This window comes from Amborella trichopoda, chromosome 7 (genome assembly GCF_054954075.1).
Source record: "Amborella trichopoda isolate Santa Cruz 75 chromosome 7, AtrichopodaSantaCruz75HAP2 v2.0, whole genome shotgun sequence".
Classification (NCBI taxonomy): Eukaryota; Viridiplantae; Streptophyta; class Magnoliopsida; order Amborellales; family Amborellaceae; genus Amborella; species Amborella trichopoda.
This window is the reverse complement of record NC_142342.1, coordinates 9,112,793-9,135,437: the sequence shown is the minus strand read 5'-3', so window position 1 is coordinate 9,135,437 and position 22,645 is coordinate 9,112,793. Positions and strand designations below refer to the sequence as shown.

General features: G+C 32.4%; 1 long non-coding RNA gene across 5 annotated transcripts; it reads left to right on the top strand.

Annotated features, from left to right (window-relative positions):
- Positions 1-48: 48 nt before the first annotated feature.
- Positions 49-12,272, top strand: LOC110008107 (uncharacterized). 5 transcript variants are annotated; one of them, XR_016059136.1, is made up of 5 exons: positions 105-199; positions 267-605; positions 9,206-9,354; positions 9,429-9,587; positions 11,985-12,272. It is a non-coding gene; the product is annotated as an uncharacterized LOC110008107 (long non-coding RNA). The 5 variants fall into 5 exon arrangements; XR_016059138.1 differs by lacking the exon at positions 9,429-9,587 and having other exon boundaries at positions 106-199; XR_016059137.1 differs by lacking the exon at positions 11,985-12,272 and having other exon boundaries at positions 106-199; positions 9,441-9,732.
- The last annotated feature ends 10,373 nt before the right edge of the window (positions 12,273-22,645 follow it).

Sequence of the window (22,645 nt, the reverse complement as noted above, 5' to 3'; positions counted from 1 at the left end):
CCGACTCGTCTTTTCCCACACTAGTTTGGGCACTTGGCAAAAATGCCGCCCGACTTGGAATGATTCAGTTAGGTAGCCCGGGTCAACCGTGAGAAGTGGGGTGGTTAACTCTAACCCGGACCTCTAGAAAAAGGGATTCCATGTGCTCTCTCCATATCACCATTCTCGTCTCTTGCTCCCTCTTTTTGTTCTCAACATTGTAAGTGTTTTTCACTTAGAAATTTCAGACGACGATCGAAGGTTTGATGTTTTCATGCTTTCCACAGGCTTTCTTGAACATGGTATTCATACAGATCTTCTTCGAGGTTGGTTGTCAGAGAAGCAATGTCGAGTAACAGGTTTAAGAAAGCTGTGGACAAACATGAAAAAAATCATAAAAACAAACATAACGCAGCATGGCGGGTTCGAAGGCGATGTCATAAGAACGGCATCCGTTCTTATTTTTCGGGTTGATTATTTGAAGGTATTTGCTCAGTGGTGCCACTACCTCATTGGTTTTACAGTTCCCCATGAAGTGGTAATGGATGTGCAATGGTACAGGACTCGGCCAAGTTTACTTGAGCTCGCGTGTAACTCAGCCTCCTCAGCCAGCTGTGAGCTTTGAGGTAAAAAATATTATAAAACAGAAAAATACATAAAAACAAATATGGAGAACACTATTATATTAGTTAGAATTAAGCTTTTCGATGATTGTGATAATTTTTAAGATTATTTGAAAATTTGCACTTTTTTTTCTTTGAATTTCCCTGTTAATCCATTAATTTTATTTATTTATTTATTACTTTTTTTTAACTTTTTTATTTTTATGGATTGAACAAAATCCAGTAAAATGAAAAAGTTACAAAAAATAAAAAAAGTTAGAGTTTCCCTTCACTCGTCCCAAACGCCAAAAAAGAAGATGTGTTGTGTTAGGTAGGCCGCCAAAATAAAATTTTACCAAACTTCTCATGAATATGGAATATTCTCGTGACACTGAGTTACCGGAAGGGTGGGACAGTGGTCTTTTACCATTGAAAAAGGGAAATAGGAGGGCTAGTGGCACTGGGTTCTCATTCATATAAATTATGAAAGAGAGATTACTGCCATTTTTACCAATTTCCATTTGTTTTAATTTTCGAGGATCAATTGATCTTTGATAAAGGAGAGAGAGAGACGTAACGGGTGAGGTGATATCTTGCTGCAAGAAATATGTCTAATTTTAGAAAATTTTAGTTGAGTACTAAGAGAAGAAAATAAACGGTAATGTTGTTTTGTCATTCAACAAATTGAGCCTACCCTGGTCTTTTCGTTTCTAATTTATAAAGAAAAAAGTTTACATAAGTTCCAACCTTAAAATGTAGAGTGAATTGCACCTCAAAAATCCATTATAAAAGGTTTGTTTGGATGTTGGAATTATGAATATGAAAAGAAAAAAATGATTTCTAACTCCGTGAAATAATGTGAAATAACATATCTTGCAACATGTTATCCGGACGGTCTATTTTCAAGATTTTCATGTGTTTATAGATCTACTTGATTTGAACCATTTTTAGAGTTTAAACTTTTATAATTAGAGATGAAAATTGATTCTTGAGACATCTTAAGAATATTTTATATCGAAATTACATTTATGATAAAATTTTGAGGTGCGTCTTAATTGGATTTATTAAGGTTGCAACCTTATGCAAACCACACTCCTTTTTAAATTGGTTTTCCTTTATACTTTTAGTGCATAATGCAAATATTACCTGTGAATCTAAACATGGCAGGGTTAAAATGTCTACGTATTCCCTGTCATTGATTTCATATGTAATTGAGAATGTAGTTAATTGGAATAGCTTCCATTTTTTTATTAAGATACTTGTTAGATGGGGCTTGCTTTGGAGGGATAAAATCATAGAAATAATAATAACAATGGATTACATGCGTTGCACGTAGTAAATCAATTTAAATAAGGTTGGGTGAAGTATATTTGTAGATTATGATTACGGATGACATGTTTTTTTAGAGATAATTAGAAAATGACACTAGTAATGTGGAATATTCCAAAGTATTTAACAAACTGTAGTGCCTGGTCCCTTTAGGTATTAAAAGTTTATATACAAATATTTATAAAATCATCATCATTGTAATAGTGACAGTTTTGACAGTTATGCAATAATAATAGGACCTAGTTATGGTGAGTCGTGTTATGTATTAAACATCCATCTTAGAGATAGACGTCAAAAAATGATGCCTCTACAAAAAAGCAAAATGGATGGTGGAAAAAACTATGACGATTATAATTCCATAATTTATCATTTTACTTCTTCTAGTCACATTTTTCTTTATATCATATTTTAAGTAACAAAAAGAAAAAATGCAAAGAGAAGAATTGGTATATAATATTATATTAATATTATAATATAATACTAATATTGATGTTATGATATTATAAAGTCTATAATTTTCACAATGATTGTTATATTAGATAATATTCATATGCAATGTTTATTTTTTTATTGTTATTGTTGTCGCTGTTGTTGTTGTTTATGTTTGAAATATTCATCTATGTTTGAACTATTATCATATTTTATCGTCACTAATATTATGATATTATATTTTTCCGGTTATTATTATTATTTTATAGCTATAATATTTATATGCAATCTTATTACTATTATTGTTGTAGTTATTGTTATTATTTGAAATATTTGTTATTGAAATATTAATCAAATAATATTTATTTAGAAATATCTATTATAAGTACATATATTTTCTCTACCCTATCGTAGAATTATTTGGATAGCACCTGAAAATAAACATGGAATATGTCTTCCAATTATTTGGAAGATTTGAATCCCTGAAAATTTGTTACTGTTGTTTTTTGTATTCTTTACCCTTAATTTAGTTTTGAGATTTAGCAATTAGCTTCTCACTTTCATTTCAATCTTCAATAATATTTCTTAACTATGATGAAAGACGAAAGACATAATATTCTTCATTTTCCTTCCAATATTACCTTTATTTAGGAATTTTACATTCCAACATTTCTATTAATGTCAATCTAATGGAAATGTCTCAAGTTAATATTTTTTATTTCGAAACTTACTGATAATATCTCAAATCTTCATTGGGAAAACAATGCAATACATGTTTTTTACCAAACTGCACAATTAGTGTGGACAAAAGATTGTTTTTCTCAACTCTTGGATATATGCATTTTGATTCTTTGCGACTTTCATGTGAGACCGTAGGTGTTGAAATCTTTTAAAAAGAAGCTAACCGTCGTTTTTTGCCCAAATTTAGCAAAGTGTCCAAATTAGCCTATCTCTCCAAGTCCACAAATATACTAAAATTGTGTACTAAATACATTCAAGAGTAATGAAGATTTTGGCCTCTTAGAATTAGCGAAATGGGGATCAAAATTCACCAAAAAAATGCTAAGAGAAAGAATTATCAGATTCTCCATAGTTACCAAAATAATTTTCAAGAAATCCTTTTCACGCGAACCAATGAGCAGCAAAAGCTACTTTCTAGTAGGAGAGTAAGAATTCGTCACTTCTTTCTCTCAATATGAGATACTCGCATTTGTTAAGTAGGATAAAATTTTGAATACTAAACCATGTATTTTGCATAATACATAAGATAACCTCACACTTAGCCATTCTTGATAATAACAATTTAGAATTGCTAGAAATAGTGTTATGCAAGCCACTTTTCCTCAAAACAAATTCACAAAATGCTATATATATATATATATATATATAAGGGGTGTGGTTTCTCTAGGGTTGCAACCTTAAACAATCCAATTAAGGCCCACCTCCAAATTTTATTATAATATGTAATGTTGGTGAAAAAAGTACTGGGATTATCTTAAAATCTAGTTTCATATCCAATTATAAAAGTTTAAATTTCAAAAATAATTAAAATCAAATAGATCTATAAACATATGAAAATCTTGAAAATTGACGGTCTAGATAATGTGATGCAAGGTGCACTATTTTTGTTACTCAAAATATTTTTTGTTTCTATATTCATACATCTCAATGTCAAGATGATCAATTAGAGGGTTTTTCAGCATTAAAATAAGATTTTCCAATGGATTTTTGAGGAGCATATGTAATTTTACATGTTAAGGTCGCAACCCTTTATATATATCTATATATATATATATATATATATATATATATATATATATATATATATATATATATATATATATATATATATATATATAAAACGTCTTTTCAACGCCTACAGGTGAAAATAATAGTGATTTTTCCTACCCTCATTACCATCTAAATTTCACCACGCGGTTACGATTGTCAGTTAATATTTTATTTTTCATTTTTTTTCTACGAATCAGAATGATGTGAAATTTGGAGGGTATGTACATCTTATTTAGATTCATCTAAAAAAAATATTAAAATAATTATCCGTGAAAAATAAATTGATCTAAATACCCACGAAAATTTTTAGGGGTATTTTGGTCAATATTTTTTATATAAAATATTTTTTTTATATTTTTTGAAGATTCCCCTATTTTTGATGAATATACACTCTAAATTTCAAGTCATTCCAATTTGTAAAAAAAAAAGTGAAAAATAAAACACTACAAGACAATCGTGACCGCGCGATAAACTTCGGACAGTGATGAGGGTAGGGGAAATCACTGTTCATTTTCGCCTATAGGCGTTGCATAGTATTGGCGAAATCACTATTCATTTTTGCCTATAGACATTGCGTAGTGTTTTCCATATATATATATATATAGGGAAAAGATCTAGTCAGTCAGCCAACGGCCCAAATTAAATTTAGGCCTAATTTAATGGTCACGACCTCATTTCGTATTTGAATTTTTTATTTTTATTTTTTTTTTACAAATCCAAATCGCTTAATTTTGAGCGTCTATTATCAAAAAAAATAATAATCTAATAAAAATATTTAAAAAATAATTAAAAATAATTAAAAAAATATAAATTGACTAAAATACCTTTTAAAGTTGTGACCGTCAGATTAGCCCAGATTCAATCTGGACCATTGGCTGATACTGTAACAATTAGCCTGTGGGATCTAAACAATCAAATTAGAACTCATCACAAAAATTTCATTAGAAGACGTTGTTTTGCTTCTCAAATATCCTCAAATTGATCATCTCGACATCAAGATGCATGACATGAGAGAAAAAAAATATGGATTTCAAGTTTTGAAAATAGTGGATCTTGTGATGCATTTTGGACCGTCAATATTTAGGATTTTCAAGTTTCCATAGATCTGCTTGATCTACACATTTTTTAAGCTTTAAATTTTATAATTAAAGATTAAAATATATTTTAAGGCTATCACAAAGATTTCTAGTGTTAAAACCACATTTTTCAACACTATTTGAAGGTGTGTTTTACTTTGATTGTTTAGAGCATCGGCTCTATACGAACCGCATGTGAATGCTCACCGTGATGCAATGGAGTATGAAGATGGCACACTGACCCCGGAGTCTCTAGCATGATTCACAAATCTTTAAACGCTTTCTTTTTGGAAAAGTTTTTGAAGCTTGCACCAACTGATTTTTCACTAATTTGCCTATTCTTCCCATTGTCATTCTTTTAGATGGGGAAAGATGCCAACTTTCTATCTTGGCATCTGAACTTGAATTGAGAGGAAGCTGGTATGAATTCTAGATCTTCACATTCATCAAAATATTTGTTATTACTCGATAAAAATGCATGTTTCTCAAAATAATTCTATGTTTTTTACAAGTTTTTAACTTTGAATACTCTTATAACTAGTTTCAAGGATTCCGTTAGTTTCTGCTGAGGTGAGTACCAATGCACCCCTTGGATACGTAGGTAAGGTCAACCGCACTCAGGCGAGTACTGTTTAGACTCGCAACAAGCAAGCAACACAAAATTGCCAATTGCCAATTGTCAAGTGCTTCTTCGAAACCAGCAGGTCCGACTAGTTAAAACTATTCAAACAATGGCTCTGACAAATTTTTCAACTAAATTTGATTTTCACTTTAGATCAACAAAGAGTAGCACCTGTCAAACTGAGTAGTCCTCAAAATTTGATCACTATGCTCTCAATCTATGTTGGACAACCAAGTATAGAGTTTGACACAAAATAAAAAGGAAGCATCTTAAGGCTTATGATCCATTTTCAAATCCATAATTATGGTGGTCAATCCCGGCATGTCTGTATTCTTTTGTTTTTTTCGCTTTCATGAATATTGAAAAAGAAAAAAGGAAAGAGAGCCATTTCAGATCCAATTACCCTTGGGTCCAACAAAAGCCCATGGATCCATTCCAACTTAAATTTATAGTAACCCCCTTCTTACTTTAGGAATCAAGGAAGAAGCCAAACGACGAAAGAACTTAGACCCATATATTGGGTAGTGATGGCAGCACCTCCAAATCTTAGTCACCACTTTGTGGTTTTTTTCCCTCTAACATCAGTCCACTAACAGTTTAAAAAAACTAAAAATCAGTTTTTGTCACTGAATTACCTAAAAAAAAGAAAAAAAAAAAACCAAACGACAAAACAACTTAGGACCCATAGGCCAAGGGTAGTTCAGCTTGCCCTTTATTCTCATTCCACCACGCACCAACTTCATGTTCGAAAGTTCCTGTTTCAAAAACTCTTAATCAAGAAAAGTGTTACTCAAAATGAAAAGGGAAGTAATATAAGTGCATAATTAATTTTTGTTTTAGCTATGCTATTTCAATGTAAGCAAACATTTCGCTTAAGCACATACAAATTGATAAACATGGGCGAGTGTACCAACCACCACGCTTGGTTCATTCCCCACCTTTGAATGATAAATTTTGGCATTTCTCTTTTTGTTTGGGTGAGGGGTTCCCCATCCATTGCATGAATGAAACTCAAAATGTTATATTGTACCAAGCCTCCACCCTGGCCACCTCGCCTTGAGCCCACTCCTATAAATTTTGGTGACTTAAGTAAAAACGTATAAAAACGTTGTACTTTTTTTATGAGAAAGCTTTTTACCCTCAGTTATTAGGAATTCATATGCCACTTTTTGACTATTTGATTTAAATGGACAGCTGAGATGACCCAGTCATGATTTCATTCTTAAATATATTTATTTATTTATTTTCCTACAAATCTTCACACCAAATTTTGAGCATACTATCCTCTCATAGGTCACACCGACAAAAAAATATAAAAACATTCCCAATAAAAAAAAATATCTGCCCCGTTGAGGTATATTTCATGTTAATGTGGCTTGGTAAAAAAAAAAGGAAAAAGATTAAAAATAAAAAAAATGGGATTGCTCATCGCATTATGGCTGAATGTATCCCAATCATCCATTTAAATTTGACAACAGTAGGACAGTGCCATATACAATTCTTTATGCTTAGTGGCATATACAAAACTTTCCATTCTTTTATAGAGAACATATAGTATTTTACTTTTAAATGCTAGTTTTAGCAAACAAATTTTATTAATCCCCTTTCTTTTAATTTCAAGAGAAGTTAACCTCGGCTTGTTTTTCATTAACTTTGTTTCAGAGGACAAAATCATAGGACCAGTGTAAGCTATAAACGTCTTAAAAGATTAAGATATCGGACAACATAAGCTATTGCTGGGCTTGGACAAGCCATGGTGCCTATAAATCAGGGCCAAAGGGGACTTGGCATAGGCCCCTAGCGATGGTTAGAGTCCGACCCAATAGATAAAGAGAAAAAAAAAGAAAGAAGGAAAGTTGTCTAGGTCAAGCCCATTACCATGTCACACTTATGTAGGTGATGTCATACCTCATGTACGTGATGTCATACATCATGTAGGTGACGTCACATTCTTCTTAATGATCAAAAATACCTTACTAAAAATAAAACTCCATGTACAAAATGCAAGTAAGACCTATGTGATCTTTTGCTGGTAAATATATATATATATATATATATATATATATATATATATATATATATATATATATATATAATCACCCCTTTTTGCTTTGACAAAAAGGTCACTTACATATGGTCTTATTACAATCAATAAATATTTCAAAATAAAAGCAACTTAACAATAAAACAAAACTCAACTACTTGATGTCATTTATATAATTATACAGTACGCTTGAGAATAAAAATAAATTTGTATGAAATAAAAGAAGATGCTGGCGATTACCTCAACCGGGCTTATTACACCCCACACCAAGTCACCAACATCCAATGGCGCGGGGTCAGCGGTCTAGCTTCAATCTCGAACTGAGAAAGCCAATTTCTGTCAAACTGAGTAAGCACCATTAAATCTCTACAAAACCTTAACCCCAAAATAATTTAAGCTTAACCCTAATTTCCCAACCTTTAGTATCTTTAGGTCAAGATAGAGAGAGAGAATAGGAGGCCTAGGGTTGGGGCATTCCCCTTATGGGTCTTAGGAGAGAGAGAGAATCGTGGGAGAGAGAAGGTGTAGAGAATAGGGGAGGGTACACATTTATTTATAATACAAAGTTAGGTTTAAGGTTTCTTACAGTTTGCCTCTTTCTTGAGATTGAATATGGACCGTTGATCAGAGTGACTTGGGGGGTGAGAGATCTGAGCCACCTATTCCATAAATGGGCCATCAATATTATGGAATATGTATGAACCATTATCCCCATTTCCTTAAATCACTTTCCTATTAATATTTTATAAATAAATTAAATCTAATAAAATATTGTTCATTCCATGAAGTAGCATGTTCCATCTCTTATTTTCTATAAGAATATATAAAGTCAAGACATTCCTTCAATAATCAAGATAAGATATAGTCATTATTTCCAATTCAATATTTGACCATATGCTACAAGATAGAGTTACCATATTTAATTAACTTGTACACAAAGTAATCAAGATGAGGCATCTAAGGGTGGGGCGTGCCACCCATATGAAGCATGTGGGCCCCACCCAATACCCACATGGTGGGCCCATGTAATTTTTATAAATATTTTAAAATTAAACAAAATAAATTTTAAAACATTATAATTTTGTAAATTAATAACTTCATTTTTATAAATCCAGAAATAATAAATAAAATATCAAATGACTTATAAAAATTCAAATAATAAATCTAAAATAATTTTTATAATAAAATGAACACAATTAAATTAATATGATGGAAAGTGGATTCATATAGTTCAAAAATTCTACCAACGATCACGGGATACTCCACCTTCAATTGTGGACTACAGACCACACTTGCTTTATCGAACTGACACAGTGTTTTTCATGACCCACAGTCCAAGCAGAAGCTCATTAGCGGGTCACCAAAGTCTGTCTGATGAGCCAAGGGGTCGCAATCTCAGTCGGTGGATTACAGATCCTCTCCTAGAGACGAGTCAAGGTCACCATGACCTGATAGAACCACACAGCTCTATGGTGCATAAGGGTATCTCTCACACATGCATACGCTTTTCCCAAATATGGATATCTTGTTTTTTCGAATGATCTATCGATATGCAGGCCGTGTGATAGATCATGGATAAGGTTTTGGCCCCCGTCTCTGTAGGCCTATCATCATACACAAGGGCCACACAGTCTCTCGGCTCACTCATCTAGGCATAAGCTCCGACCTCATCAAGGGATAACCCAGAACTCTTCTCGATTTATTCTTTATGCAAGGTACCTTGGGTTTTTCAACCGACTGGCCTAGATCGTCAAGTACAGTTTGGTATCAGCAAACATTATTTCCTTAGCATGGTCCTCGAGGGACCACACTCCTACTGAATTTATGTTTCACTGTAATAAATGTTTTTCATTACACACTCATAAGACATTTAAAGGCCACAAAAAACCAACACAAAACAATGTTTTATAAGTATCCAAATTTTGTTTGATACAATGATAAATTATGTGCCTAACATAACACATAAATGTGTAAATGTTTTCTTTTTTGGAAAAGTTTTTAAACTTTGCACCAATTGAGGAATTTGCTTATTCTTCCTATTGTCATTCTTTTAAGGGTGCAGATTGCATATAGACGCCTCCGTAGGTGTAGAGGTAAGGAGCCCTTCAATTTTTATGATGGTATATATTTTTGATATAAAATATTCTTAGGACTATCTTAAAATCTATTTTTATATCTAATTATAAAATTTAAAATTTAAAAAATGGTTAAAATCAAGTAGCTCTATAAACCTATGAAAATCTTGAAAATGGACGGTGTAGATAATATGTTGTAAAATGCACTATTTTTTAGACTTAAAATCTTCCTATTTTTCATAGTCATACATCTCAATGTGGAGATGATCAATCAAAGGGTTTTTCAACATTAAAACTACCTTTTCCGATGGATTTTTGAGGGGCATCCGTAGGTCTACATTATAAGGTGGCATTCTTATATAAACTTTTTCCATCTTTTAAATGGGGAAAGATGCCAAGTTTCTCTCTAGGCAGCTGAACTTGAATAGAGAGGAAGCTGGTATGAATTCTAGCTCTTCACATTCATTAAGATATTTTTGATTGCTCAATAAGATGCATGTTTCTCAAAACAATTCTCTGTTTTTTTTTTTCAAGTTTTTAACATTGAATACTCTTATTACTAGTTTTCAAGGATTTTACTGGTTTTGGCAAAAGGGAGAGTATCCATGTACCCCTCAGAGGCATACGTAAGGTGAACAGTAAGTACTCATGTAAATACTGTTAAACTCACTGAATGCCGTTAAATTGGGCAACTAAGCAAGCACTGCTAAATAGCCAAACTTCAAGCGTTTTTTTGAAACTACCAGATTCAACTAGCTAAAACTACTCAAATAATGGCTCTAATATATTTTTCAAGCAAATTTGGTTTTCAGTTCGGACCAAACCAACTATAACACCAGTCACACCGAGTATTCCTCCTATTTTGATCACTATATGCTCAATGTAAGTTGGACAATCAAGTAGAGATTTTGACCCAAAAATAAAAAGGAAGCATCTTAAGGCTTGCGATCCATTTTAAGATTCATACTTATAGTGGTCAAGCCTGGCATGTTTGTGTACTTTTGGTTTTTTTTTTTTTTATATATATAAATATTGAAAAAGGAAATAGTGCTCTTTCATATCTAATTACCTTTGGGTTCACAAAAAACCCATGGATCTACTCCAAGTTAAGTTTATAATAACCACCTCTTACTTTTGGGATATCAAAATTACTAAAGTGTCTATAAATTATTTTCTCTTAATACTAGCCCATCCCCACACAGAAGAAAACCTCTCTCACAAACCCCTCTCCCTGAACCCGTGAACCATTTTTTGGCCGTAAAAGTCACCGTATTTTTGTCACTCGACAGAATTACTATAAAGGAAGCCACTACATTTGTCCCAAATCATAGGTAATGAAATATGCTTTGGAATGCAAATCAATCACATAATGAAACCCCCAACAAATCCATTAATTATCACCCAATAAGGGACCAAAAGTATTTATACACATTAAATTACCATGAATACCGCAGGGAAAGCAAATCAGCCGGAATAGGAATCCAGGGAGAAGCCAAACGACGAAACTACTTAGGACCCATATGTTGCAGTCATGGTGGTAGCACCCCCAAATCCTAGTCGTCACGTTGTGGCTTGCATTTCTACTAACATTACATCACTAACACTTTAAAAAACTAACTCCAAAACTATTTGAAAGAATGGGCAGGCCCAATCATCACTACTGAATTACCCAGAAAAAAAAAAAACCAAAAATGAAGAAGCCAAATGACGAAACAACTTAGGACCTATAGGCCAAAGGTAGGTCACCCCAAAGGTAGGTCACTATCCCCTTTATTCTCATCTTCACCATGTACCATCTCAACTTCATGTTCCACAGTTCCTATTTAAAAAAATTTTGATTAAGTAAAATGTTAGTCAAAATGAAAAGGAGGGAATATAAGTGCATAATTAATTTTTGTTTTGGCTATGCTATTTCAATGTAAGCAAACATTTCACTCAAACACATAAAAATTGATAAACTGGGGCCTACCACCTCGCTTGGTTCATTCCACAACTTTTCATTGATAAATTTTGTTGACTTTTTTTTTTTTTTTGTAGGTGTGGGCTCTTAGCTCTCATTGGTGATAAGAATGGAACTCAAAGCATTATATTGCGGCAATCCACCACCTTGATTACCTAGTCTTGAGCCTATAAATTTTGGTGACATGGTGTACTTTCTTATACGGAAAGTAAACATGGTCTACTTTCTTATATGGAAAGCTTTATTTATGTCACTAGGTATTAGGAATTTATATATGCCTCTCTTCTCCCAACTATTTGATTTAAATGGAGGCCTGAGTCACAATGTCAGACATAAATGCAAAATTGACAACCAAATTTTGAACATTATCATCCTCTCATAGGTGACACCTACAAAAAAAAAAATATAAAAAATATTCTTGATAAGATAAAATAACAAAAATATCCCTAAAAGTTTTAGGGGGAAAGAAGTCATTTATTTTTTGAATTTTTATTTTATGTTTTTTAGGTGTGCTCGATTGAGGTAATGACACCACCAAATTTTATGTTCAGGTCATTTATAAAATAATAATATCAAATAAAATGAACAGTCAGAGCCTTCCTCGTGCCATTAGACTGAAGGTATCCCAGTCATCCATTCAAAATCTGATAAGTGGATGAGAGTAAGTTTCCTATCGTCAGTGGCATACAAGAAGCTTTCCCTTTTTTTCACGGGGAATATATAATATTTTCCCTTTAAATGCTAGTTTTAGCAAGTTCTTTTGATTAATCCTGTTTTCTTTCCATTTCCAGAAATGTTATCCTCTACTTATTTTACATATACTTTGTTTCAAAGACAAAATCATAGCACTAACATAAGCTATAACCATCGAAAAAGATTAAGATATCGGACAACAGAAGTTGTAGCTGGGCTTGGATTTTGCCATGGTGCCTATAAATCCAGGCCAAAGGGGAGTTGGCCTAGGTCCCTAGCCTGATCAGGGTCGGGCCTAATAGATAAAGAAAAAAGAAAAATAAGGAAAGCTGACTAGGGCAAGCCCGTGGCCTAACAGATTAAGAAAAAAGAAAAATAAGAAAAAGCGTAGACCGAGCCCATTGTGGCCCACTCAGCCTTCGTACTAATTTTGTGGCCTAGACCTTAACTTTCCATTGCTTGATCTGCCCAAGACCGTGAATACTAATTGTAGCCAAATTATCTCTTCTTTGTCACAAAAGGGAAAGATTTTTATGTTCTCCCTACAATATAGAAGTTCTATCCTCTCCCTACCATCCAGCCGTCCATTTTTTATCAAGAGAGCTACTCACCGTATGATCTTAGATCTGACGTCTCTTAGTATTTTATTTTTAGTTTTTTTAATACAATTTTTCTAAATATGAAATTTGGTACGTGCTATCTTCTTATTAGGGCACAACTATAAAAAATATTAACAATAATTTTTTGATAAAAAATAATCACCAAAATACCCCTTAAAATTTTCAGGGGTAGTTTGGTCATTTTATTTTATTGAAATTATTTTTTTTAGATTTTTTGTTAGTGCGAGTTTAATGGAAGAATGGACGTCCAAAATTTGGTGTCAAAACAGTTTATAAAAAAAAATATAAAAAAATTTAAAAATAAAAAAATGTAGAGACGTGACAGTGATTGGAGCAATCTTAACCCTCCATTCGAAAATGGACGGTTGGATAAGAGGAGAATAGAATTTCTAGGGAACATATAAAGCTTTCCCACCACAAAATTGCTTGCGGTAAAGAATATCTTAACTAAAATAGATTTAAATATAACGTGTGAGAAACTCACATCTCTTTGTATGCATCACGATTATATATCATCACTAGAATATGAATCCTTTGGAAAGGATAGAGAAATTTTCGCTTTTGTAGTCTATTGATTTCACATGCAAAAGACATGTCAAGCGCCCAAATAATATAAAGGAAAGCTTTCTATGTTCCCCTGCAACATAGAAGTTTTATGTTCCCTCTACCATCCAATCGTCCATTTTTTATCAAGAGAGCCACTCACCATTTGATTTTAGATCCGACCGTCTTAAAGTATTTTATTTTTAGTTTTTTTAATACAATTTTTTTTTATTATAAAATTTGGTACGTGTCATCTTCTCATTGGGGTGCACCTATAAAAAATATTAGCAATAATTTTTCGATCGATAAAAAATAATGACCAAAATACCCCTTGAAACTTTCAGGGGTATTTTGGTTATTTTATTTTATTGAAAATATTTTTTTTATATTTTTGTTATTGCCAGTTTAATATGGGAATGGATGTCCAAAATTTGGTGTCAAAATATATAGAAAAAAAATTAAAAATAAAACAGTATAATGACGTGACATTGTGATTTGACCAATCTTGGCCCTCCATTAAAAAATGGACGGTTGGATAAGGGGGAACATACAACTTCTATGTTGTAAGGGGAACATAAAAAGCTTTCTCATAATATAATTCATGATATTTTATATCAAAAATTTCCGATCGTCATTAATCATTCCAAAGTTTACTAGAGAAATATAATGAAAGGAGGCATCCCATTACAGAAGATGAAAGGAGACATTCATCGAACAAAACGTTGTATGAATGGGCTAAAATTGGGGGCTAAAACTCAGGGGTTGGAACCTAAAGCCCTAAAGTTAAAGGACACACGCTCACGGATAGAGTATGGACATGTAATGGGGCCTATTCTTGAAGGGTCATGAGTCCCAATCATTCATGGAAGTCCACTTAATTTGTCCAAAAAAAGAGTAAAACAAATAAAAACCTGGTCAGAGTGCTCTAATGCTCTCAATTAGTGTTGTTGGGATCGGATTGACAACCAAAATAGCGAATATGCTGGTTTAGTTAAAACCGGTTTAACTACTAATAAAATTTATTGGAAAAATAATATATATATATATATATATATATATATGGTATAATCTATACTTCACAACCTTTCAAATTACAAAGGTTAAAGATAGAGAGAGTTGTGAAGGGTGGATTTACAAATGGGAAAAGTTTATATAAGGTTGTAACCTTAAAATGTAAAATTACAGATGCACACCAAAAATCCATTGGAAAATGTTGTTTTAATGTTGAAAGATCATCTCAACATCGAGATGTATAAATGTGTAAAAAAAAAAGATTTTGAGTATCAAAATAGTGCATCTTGCAACACATTATCTAGACCGTCCATTTTCAAGATTTTCACATGTTTATAGATCTACATGATTTTAACCATTTTTGGAGTTTAAAATTTTATAATTAGATATGAAAATACATTTTTAGATAATCCTAATAATTTTTTACACCAAAATTACTGGTCAAAATAAAATTTGGATGTGCTCCTTAATTGGATTGTTTAAGGTTGCAACCTTATTGAAACTGCACCTTTTACAAATTTTATAGTCTATTTTTTAAAAAAAAATTACTATTTGATATCTTCATCATTACGTAAGGGTAATTTTGTAAATATTACTACAAGACAATAGATACTTTTTTGTATCTCCATAAATGATAAAGTTGAAATTTTTACTAAAAAACTACTAATAAAATTGCATGATACTAACTTTCAAAATGCCACTGTATTTTTTAAAAAATTTCAAATTTGCCCTTGCTTAAAGTTTAAATTACTAAGTAAAATTATTTTTTAAAACAAAAAGTAATGTTTTTTTTTATAAATGCACCTATCACAACCCCTTCTAACTTTAACCTTTGTATTTTGAGGGGTTGTTAACTGACAAACCCTATTAACAACCCCTCAAAATACAAAGATTAAAGTTATAAGGGGTTGTGGTGGGAGTATTTAACGAAAAGATCATTGCTTTTTGTTTAAAAATTATTTTAATAGGTAACTTAACCTTTAAGCAATGGCAAATTTGAAATTTTTTAAAAAGTATAATAGCATTTTGGAAGTTAGTGTCCTGGAATTTTATTTGTACGGTGCCCTTGTCTTTTAGTACAAATTTCAACGTTACCTTTTATTGAGAAGACAGAAGTACCACTTTTCTTGTAGTAATATTTATAAAATTACCCTTACATAATGATGAAGAAATCACAAAAAGTAACTTTTTTTATAAAATATATTACAAAATTAGTAAATCCACCCTTCACGACTCTCTCTATCATTAACCTTTGTAATATATATATATATATATATATATATATATATATATATATATGAAAAACACTACGAAACACCTATAGGGGAAAATGAATAATGATTTCGCCTACTCCCATCACCGTCCAAAGTTCATCGCGTAGTCACGATTGTCTGGTAGTGGTTCATTTTTTATTTTATTTTTTATAAATTGGAATGACCTGAAATTTGAAGTGTGTATTCATAAAAAATAGATGAATCTTCTAAAATTATAAAAAAAATATTTTACAAGAAAAAAATGACCAGAATACCCCCAAAACATTTTGGGGCTATTTTGGTCAATTTATTTTTTGCGGATAATCTTTTTTATATTTTTATTAGATGCGCCTAGGTAAGATGTATATACCCTCCAAATTTTAGTTTGTTTCAATTTTAAAAAAAAAATAAAAAATAAAATACTACCAGACAATCGTAACCACACGATGAAATTTGGACGGTGATGAGAGTAGGCGAAAGCACTATTCATTTTCGACTATAGTCATTGGAAAGACTTTTCCATATATATATATATATATAGTTACAAATATGAAATATGTTACAAAGAAAAGTTGTTCGGCTTTGTTTGACCAGCCTAATAGGTCCAAACTTGACTAGTCGGATAGGCCAAAACATGCCAAACATTAATTTTGACTGATTTTCGACTAAACTAAGTTTTTATTTCAGATGATACTGGCTAAAAAAAATTTTGGCGGTCCAACCATTTAGAACTACCAGTTCAGTCAAATCTTGATAACTATGCTCAATTTTAGTGTGGACTCAGCTGAGTAACTCGGCCTCACCCATAGGGCGAGGCGAGTTCCTAGTGAGGCCGAGTGTACAACTGGCCAGGCCCAAATAAATGCTGAAAAAAGTATAAATATGTAAAATACACACACACACACACACACACACATACCCACACACACACACACACACACACACACACACACACATATATATATATATATATATATATATATATATATATATATAGGGTGCGGTTTGTATAGAGCCTAGGCTCTAAACAATCAAATTAGAGCTTACCTTCAAATAATGTTGAAAAATATGGTTTCAATACTGAAAATCTTTTTGATTTCCTTAAAATATATTTTTATCTTTATTTATAAAGTCTAAAGCTTCAACAATAATGCAGATCGAGATATCTATCAAAACTTGAAAATCTTGAAATTTGACGGTTCAAATGTGTGTTACAAAGTACACTATTTCCAAAACTTGAAATCCATTTTTTTATCATGTCCATGCATCTTGATATCGAAATGATGAATTTGAGGATATTTGAGCATCAAAATACTATCTTATAGTGAAATTTTTGAGGTAGGCTTGAATTTCAATGTTTAGAGCAACGACTCTATATAAAATTTTCCTATATATATATATATATATATATATATATATATATATATATATATATATATATATATATATATATGAAAAAGTTGGGATTAGCCCACTAGCTCATATGAACATATGAGCCCAACGTCCCAGAATGAATCTGGGCCGATCTGATGATCACGGATACTCGGTAGTGTTTGAATTTTTTTGTTTTTTTACAAATCCAAATTACTTATAAAAAAGAGGTGAATCTTCGAAAAATATCAAAAAAATATTTTACATGAAATAAATTGACCAAAATATCCCTAAAGGTTTTGGGGGTATTTTGATCATTTTATTTTTTGCGAATAATTGTTTTTACATTTTTATTAGGTGCGTCTTGATGAAAAGAACACCCATGTAAAATTTCAAGTGATTTGGATTTTTAAAAAATAAAATAAAATTCAAGTACTATCAGGCATCCGTGATCGTCACCCAGATTAAATTTAGGCCGTTGGGCTCATATGTTCATATATATATATATATATATATATATATATATATATATATATATATATATATATATATATATATATATATATATATATATATATATATATATATATATATTAGTATAATAGTTAGAAATAGTTTTTAAGATCATTTGAGAACTTTCATGTTTTTCCCTTTTTTGAAAGTTTTATGAAGTATTCAAGGAGTTAAATCTACTTTTTCTACAATCCATATTTTCTAGCTTTTTTTATATCTTATTTAATGTCCTAATAATTCAAATAGGAAAACTTTCTATACTTCCCCATCATATATATTTTTTTTACATTCCCCATCTCTCTGCCACCCATTCTGAATGGATGGTTGAGATGGCCTCAATAACAATGTGACGCCTGAATACTATTTTATTTTTTATTTTTTAATAAAATATTTTGACAAGTGGGGTTCCTCTCCTCTCTTAAACTCACACTTCCGAAAAATATATATAAAAAAATAATCTCTATAAAATAAAATAACCAAAATACTCTCAAAAGTTTCAAAAGTATTTTGATTATCTTATTTCTTAAAATAATTTTAAATATTTTTTTTAGGTATGCCCCACAGAGACGATAACTTGTCCGAGCAGTTAAAATCAGCATGTACAAAGACAAGGCCCTGGGGTTGGGGTCAATTAGTGGGTAAAAGTCAAGCTCGATAGGTGGGGGACTTCACATGAAGAAGAAGTTTTTTTCCTGAAGCAAAGAGCGGAGACGTACTCGAATAAGATAGCAGTTGGAGACCTTGCTTGGTTCATTCCCCAACTTTTGAATTATACATTTTCGTGACGTAAAAGTAAATATGCTCTACTTCCTTTTATGGGGAACGTATAATGGTTTTACATTTTTGTGACTTAAAAGTAACTATGCTCTACTTCCTTTTATGGGGAACGTATAACGTTTTTCCTTTAAATCTTGGAGCAAATTAAGTACGGAAACTATTGGGGAGTTAATTAGGGCTCGTATTTGTTAAGTAAACACTAAAAGAAAAAAAAATGTGATTTATGTACGGATCTTGAAATTTTTTCTAAATTACAAAACTCTCCATTTATAGATGAAAATTATAAAGAAAGTCGGTCAACCCAATTTTTTTTTATTTTTTTCAAAATTACCCATTGGTCCGAGTACATTTTCGGATCGAATTTTTTTTTTTTTTTTATTAATAGGGCATTGCCTTAAAGTTTGGGGCATTGCACTACTACTAAAAAAACTTTAAAAAAAAGGAAATTGAAGTTTGGAGTTAGGATTCCATTATCAGACTTAGGAACAATTTTGAAAAAAATAAAATATGGTGAGTTGACCGGCCTCCTTTTGTAATTTTTGCTTATAAGTGAAGTATTTTGTATTTTGGAAAAAAAATATAGGGTGCTCATGTAAATCATTCAGGGTGCTCATGTAAATCATTCAAAAAAGAAAAAATATAGCATTTGGGGGAGAGAGAGTTTTTACCCGAAGTAATTAGCAGTTGAGCCTCTTGAGGTACGAGTGCAACAACCGCTGAACCATTTGGGGCAGAGACAGCCAAGCCATTTGGAGCAGAGACAGAAGCCATTAAGTTCGCCCATTCCCTCTTCAATATCTCCATCATCCTTTGAACACTCTCGCTTAGTCCCGCTCGAAGCCATCGAGCCAGCATCCTCCACGCCACAAGCAACACCGGAGTAACCCAAGTGGCCCATTTTATGGCATCAGATACAGTGACCCGTATGAGAAATGTGAAGGCCATGACAATGAACCACGCTGCCGTTTCTTGAGGAACTGAGAGGTTCACCATAGTGAGCGCAGAGGAGGCATAGAATGCGACTATGATGGAAAGTTGAGATAAGAGCAGGAGTTGTGGGTGTGAGGAGAAAGGGTGCTCCCCTAATCCTTGGAATTGCAGTGTAAATAAACCGGGACCAAAGGTGAAGGACCACCCCATTATCGATCGTGCAGTCTCGTTTCCCATGAAAGAGAGGAGAGATAGAAGAATAAGAACAAAGAGATCTAACTAAAAAGTAGAAAGAGAAAATCAATAAAACAGAGATCCGATTAAAGATGAAAGAAAGAAAAAATAAGCACCTTTCAATATGTACGTCGTTGAGTGAGTAGAATAAGTATCTTATTATATATACCTTCTTTTTAACATGACATGAAAATGTGAGGGACCTCATTATCTTTGTCATGACATGAAATGAAATGTGAGGCACCTCATTATGTTTGCCATGACATGAAATGTGAGGCACCTCATTATCTTCTTTGTCAGGACATGAAATGTGATGGACCTTCACTTAAAATTAGATGCACGTTGAAATAGTGACACCAAATGTGATTTTAAAAGAATTAAGAGTGATGAGGGGAGAGCAAGGGGTGCTTGGTGAGTAAGATGCGAGACTATGAAATTGTATCATGTGCTTGTGGATAAAACTTTCGCGGTTGATGGTGGCAGAAAATGAGATTGGAAAATTACAAAAACCCCCCATGATCCAGCTTTCTTTAGAACTTACGTCCAATCAAATTTTTGTCGCAAATTTTACCCCAAACAAGTTTTCTAGCAAATCCCCCCAGTCAAGAAGTTATAGTTTTTTGGACCAAAATACCATCTATCTCTTTTAACAATGACTGCCTTAATTTTTCCCATAACACACAAAAAGGTAGTTTGACAGTATAAACACGTGGTCTAGCAATATCCCAAAACGGTCTGACACTGCCTAAGATGGTCCAGCATTAGGCCCATACAGTTCGGCACTGCCAAAGAGCGGTCCAACAATAGGCCCATGTTGTTCAACAACAAGCCCATGTGGTCCGGCATCAGGCCAATGCAGTTCGACAATAAGCCTAAAGTACGGTCCGACACATTGTGGGCTCGGTCCGGCACATTGTGGACTCAATCCGGCATTCTTTCTAGTCGTTTTAGTATCTTATGAGGATGTGGCGCCTATATACATATAAGGGCATTTTTGTTAAAAAAACCAATGACTTTTTTATTTGGATGTATTTGTTAAAAAATTTATGTTTGGGGGTTATGACAAAGGCTTTGGAAAAGTCTTTAAAAAAGGCTAAGGAAAAGGCTTTTTGCATCTTGTAAGAGCATGTGGTTGATGGTTGCTATCTTTGACGTATCTTGTAAGAGTATGTGGTTGATGGTCCCATCTTGTCGAAAAGGGAAGCCCCCTTCTTTTTTTTTCTTTTTTTTTTTTGTAAAAAAGAAAAATATCATGTTATTCTCTATTTTTAACTTCCATATCTCATGAGACTCAATAATTAAAAATATTACTTGTAAGCAAATGATCTTTATCTTTCTATCTTACAACCCCCAGGACCCCTTTGACCATAAAATTGTTAGCTAAAGAAACATTAAAATGGCACCCTATTCAAACTTCATCTCTCTCTCTCTAAAACTCCATCTTTCTCTCTTCATTTCTCGGTGAGTTTACCAGCTAAGGGATTTAGCTTGAGCTCGAACACGAGTACACCTTCTTATGTATGAGAGAGAGATGGACTTTTAGAGAGAGAACGATGGAGTTTGGGTTTTAGAGAGAGATAGAGTTTTAGAGAGAGAAAGAGATGGATTTTGAGTTTTAGGGAGAGAGATGGAATATGAGAGAGAGATGACGATATGAGAGAGAGAGAGAAGAAGTTTGGGTTTAGAGAGAGATGGAGTTTTGAGATAGAGAGACGATGATGTGAGAGAGATAGAGTTTTAGAGAGAAAGACGATGATGTGAGAGAGAGATGGAGTTTTAGAGAGAGAGACAATATGAGAGATAGAGTTTTAGAGAGAGAGAGATAGAATCATTTCATAAGTTGTTGAGGTCAATAATGCATGGTCAAAAAGGTTTAGGGGGTTGGAAGATAGAAAAGATAGAGTCATTTTGCTTATAAGTAATATTTTTAATTCTTGGGTCTGATAAGATATAGAAGTTAAAAATCAGGGATAATAAGATATTTTTCCTTTTTTTTTTTCGGTTTGGCATCTAGTGGTGTGAGGAGAGTATTTCTCACACTCTACATCGTTTTTTCAATGTCATAGTCACCTTGAGGCAGGTTCTTAAACTGCATCGTTTTTTCAATGTCATAGTCACCTTGAGGCAGGTTCTTAAACTGCATCGTTTTTTCAATGGTTGCAGTTTGCATAAGGTTACAACCTTAACTATCACCTCCAAATTTTACCATAATATGCAATTTATGTAAAAGAAAATTTTATAATGACCTTAGAAACTATCTTTATCTTTAATTATAAAATTTAAAATTTCAAAAATAGTTCAAATCAAATAGATTTATAAATACATGAAAATCTTGAAAATAGATGGACCAGATGATGCATAGCAAGATCCATTGCATTTGGCACTCGAAATTTTTTTTTTCTTTCATATTCATACATCTCAATGTCGAGATGTCCATTTGAAAGGTTTTCTAACATCAAAACAGCCCTTTTCCCATAAATTTTTGAGGTGCACTAAAGTTTGCATTTTAAATTTGCAACCATATATAAACTTTTGCCTTTTCTTATACAGGATGTACGTTAGTCATACGGATTGAATGCTTTTAAGGTCCTACAGGTTAGCTTTCTTGTATTTTAACATGGTTTCGAGTTTGAGTTCTAGGTTCGGATCCCATGGATGTTTTTATTTTTGGGATTGATAGGGTAAAATTAAGGAATTTTTTTAGTCTAAATTTTTGGTAATTTTACTGCAATATCATATTCACCTATTTTTTATCATTTTTATTATTTATTTGAGAATTCCATCTTGTTAAAA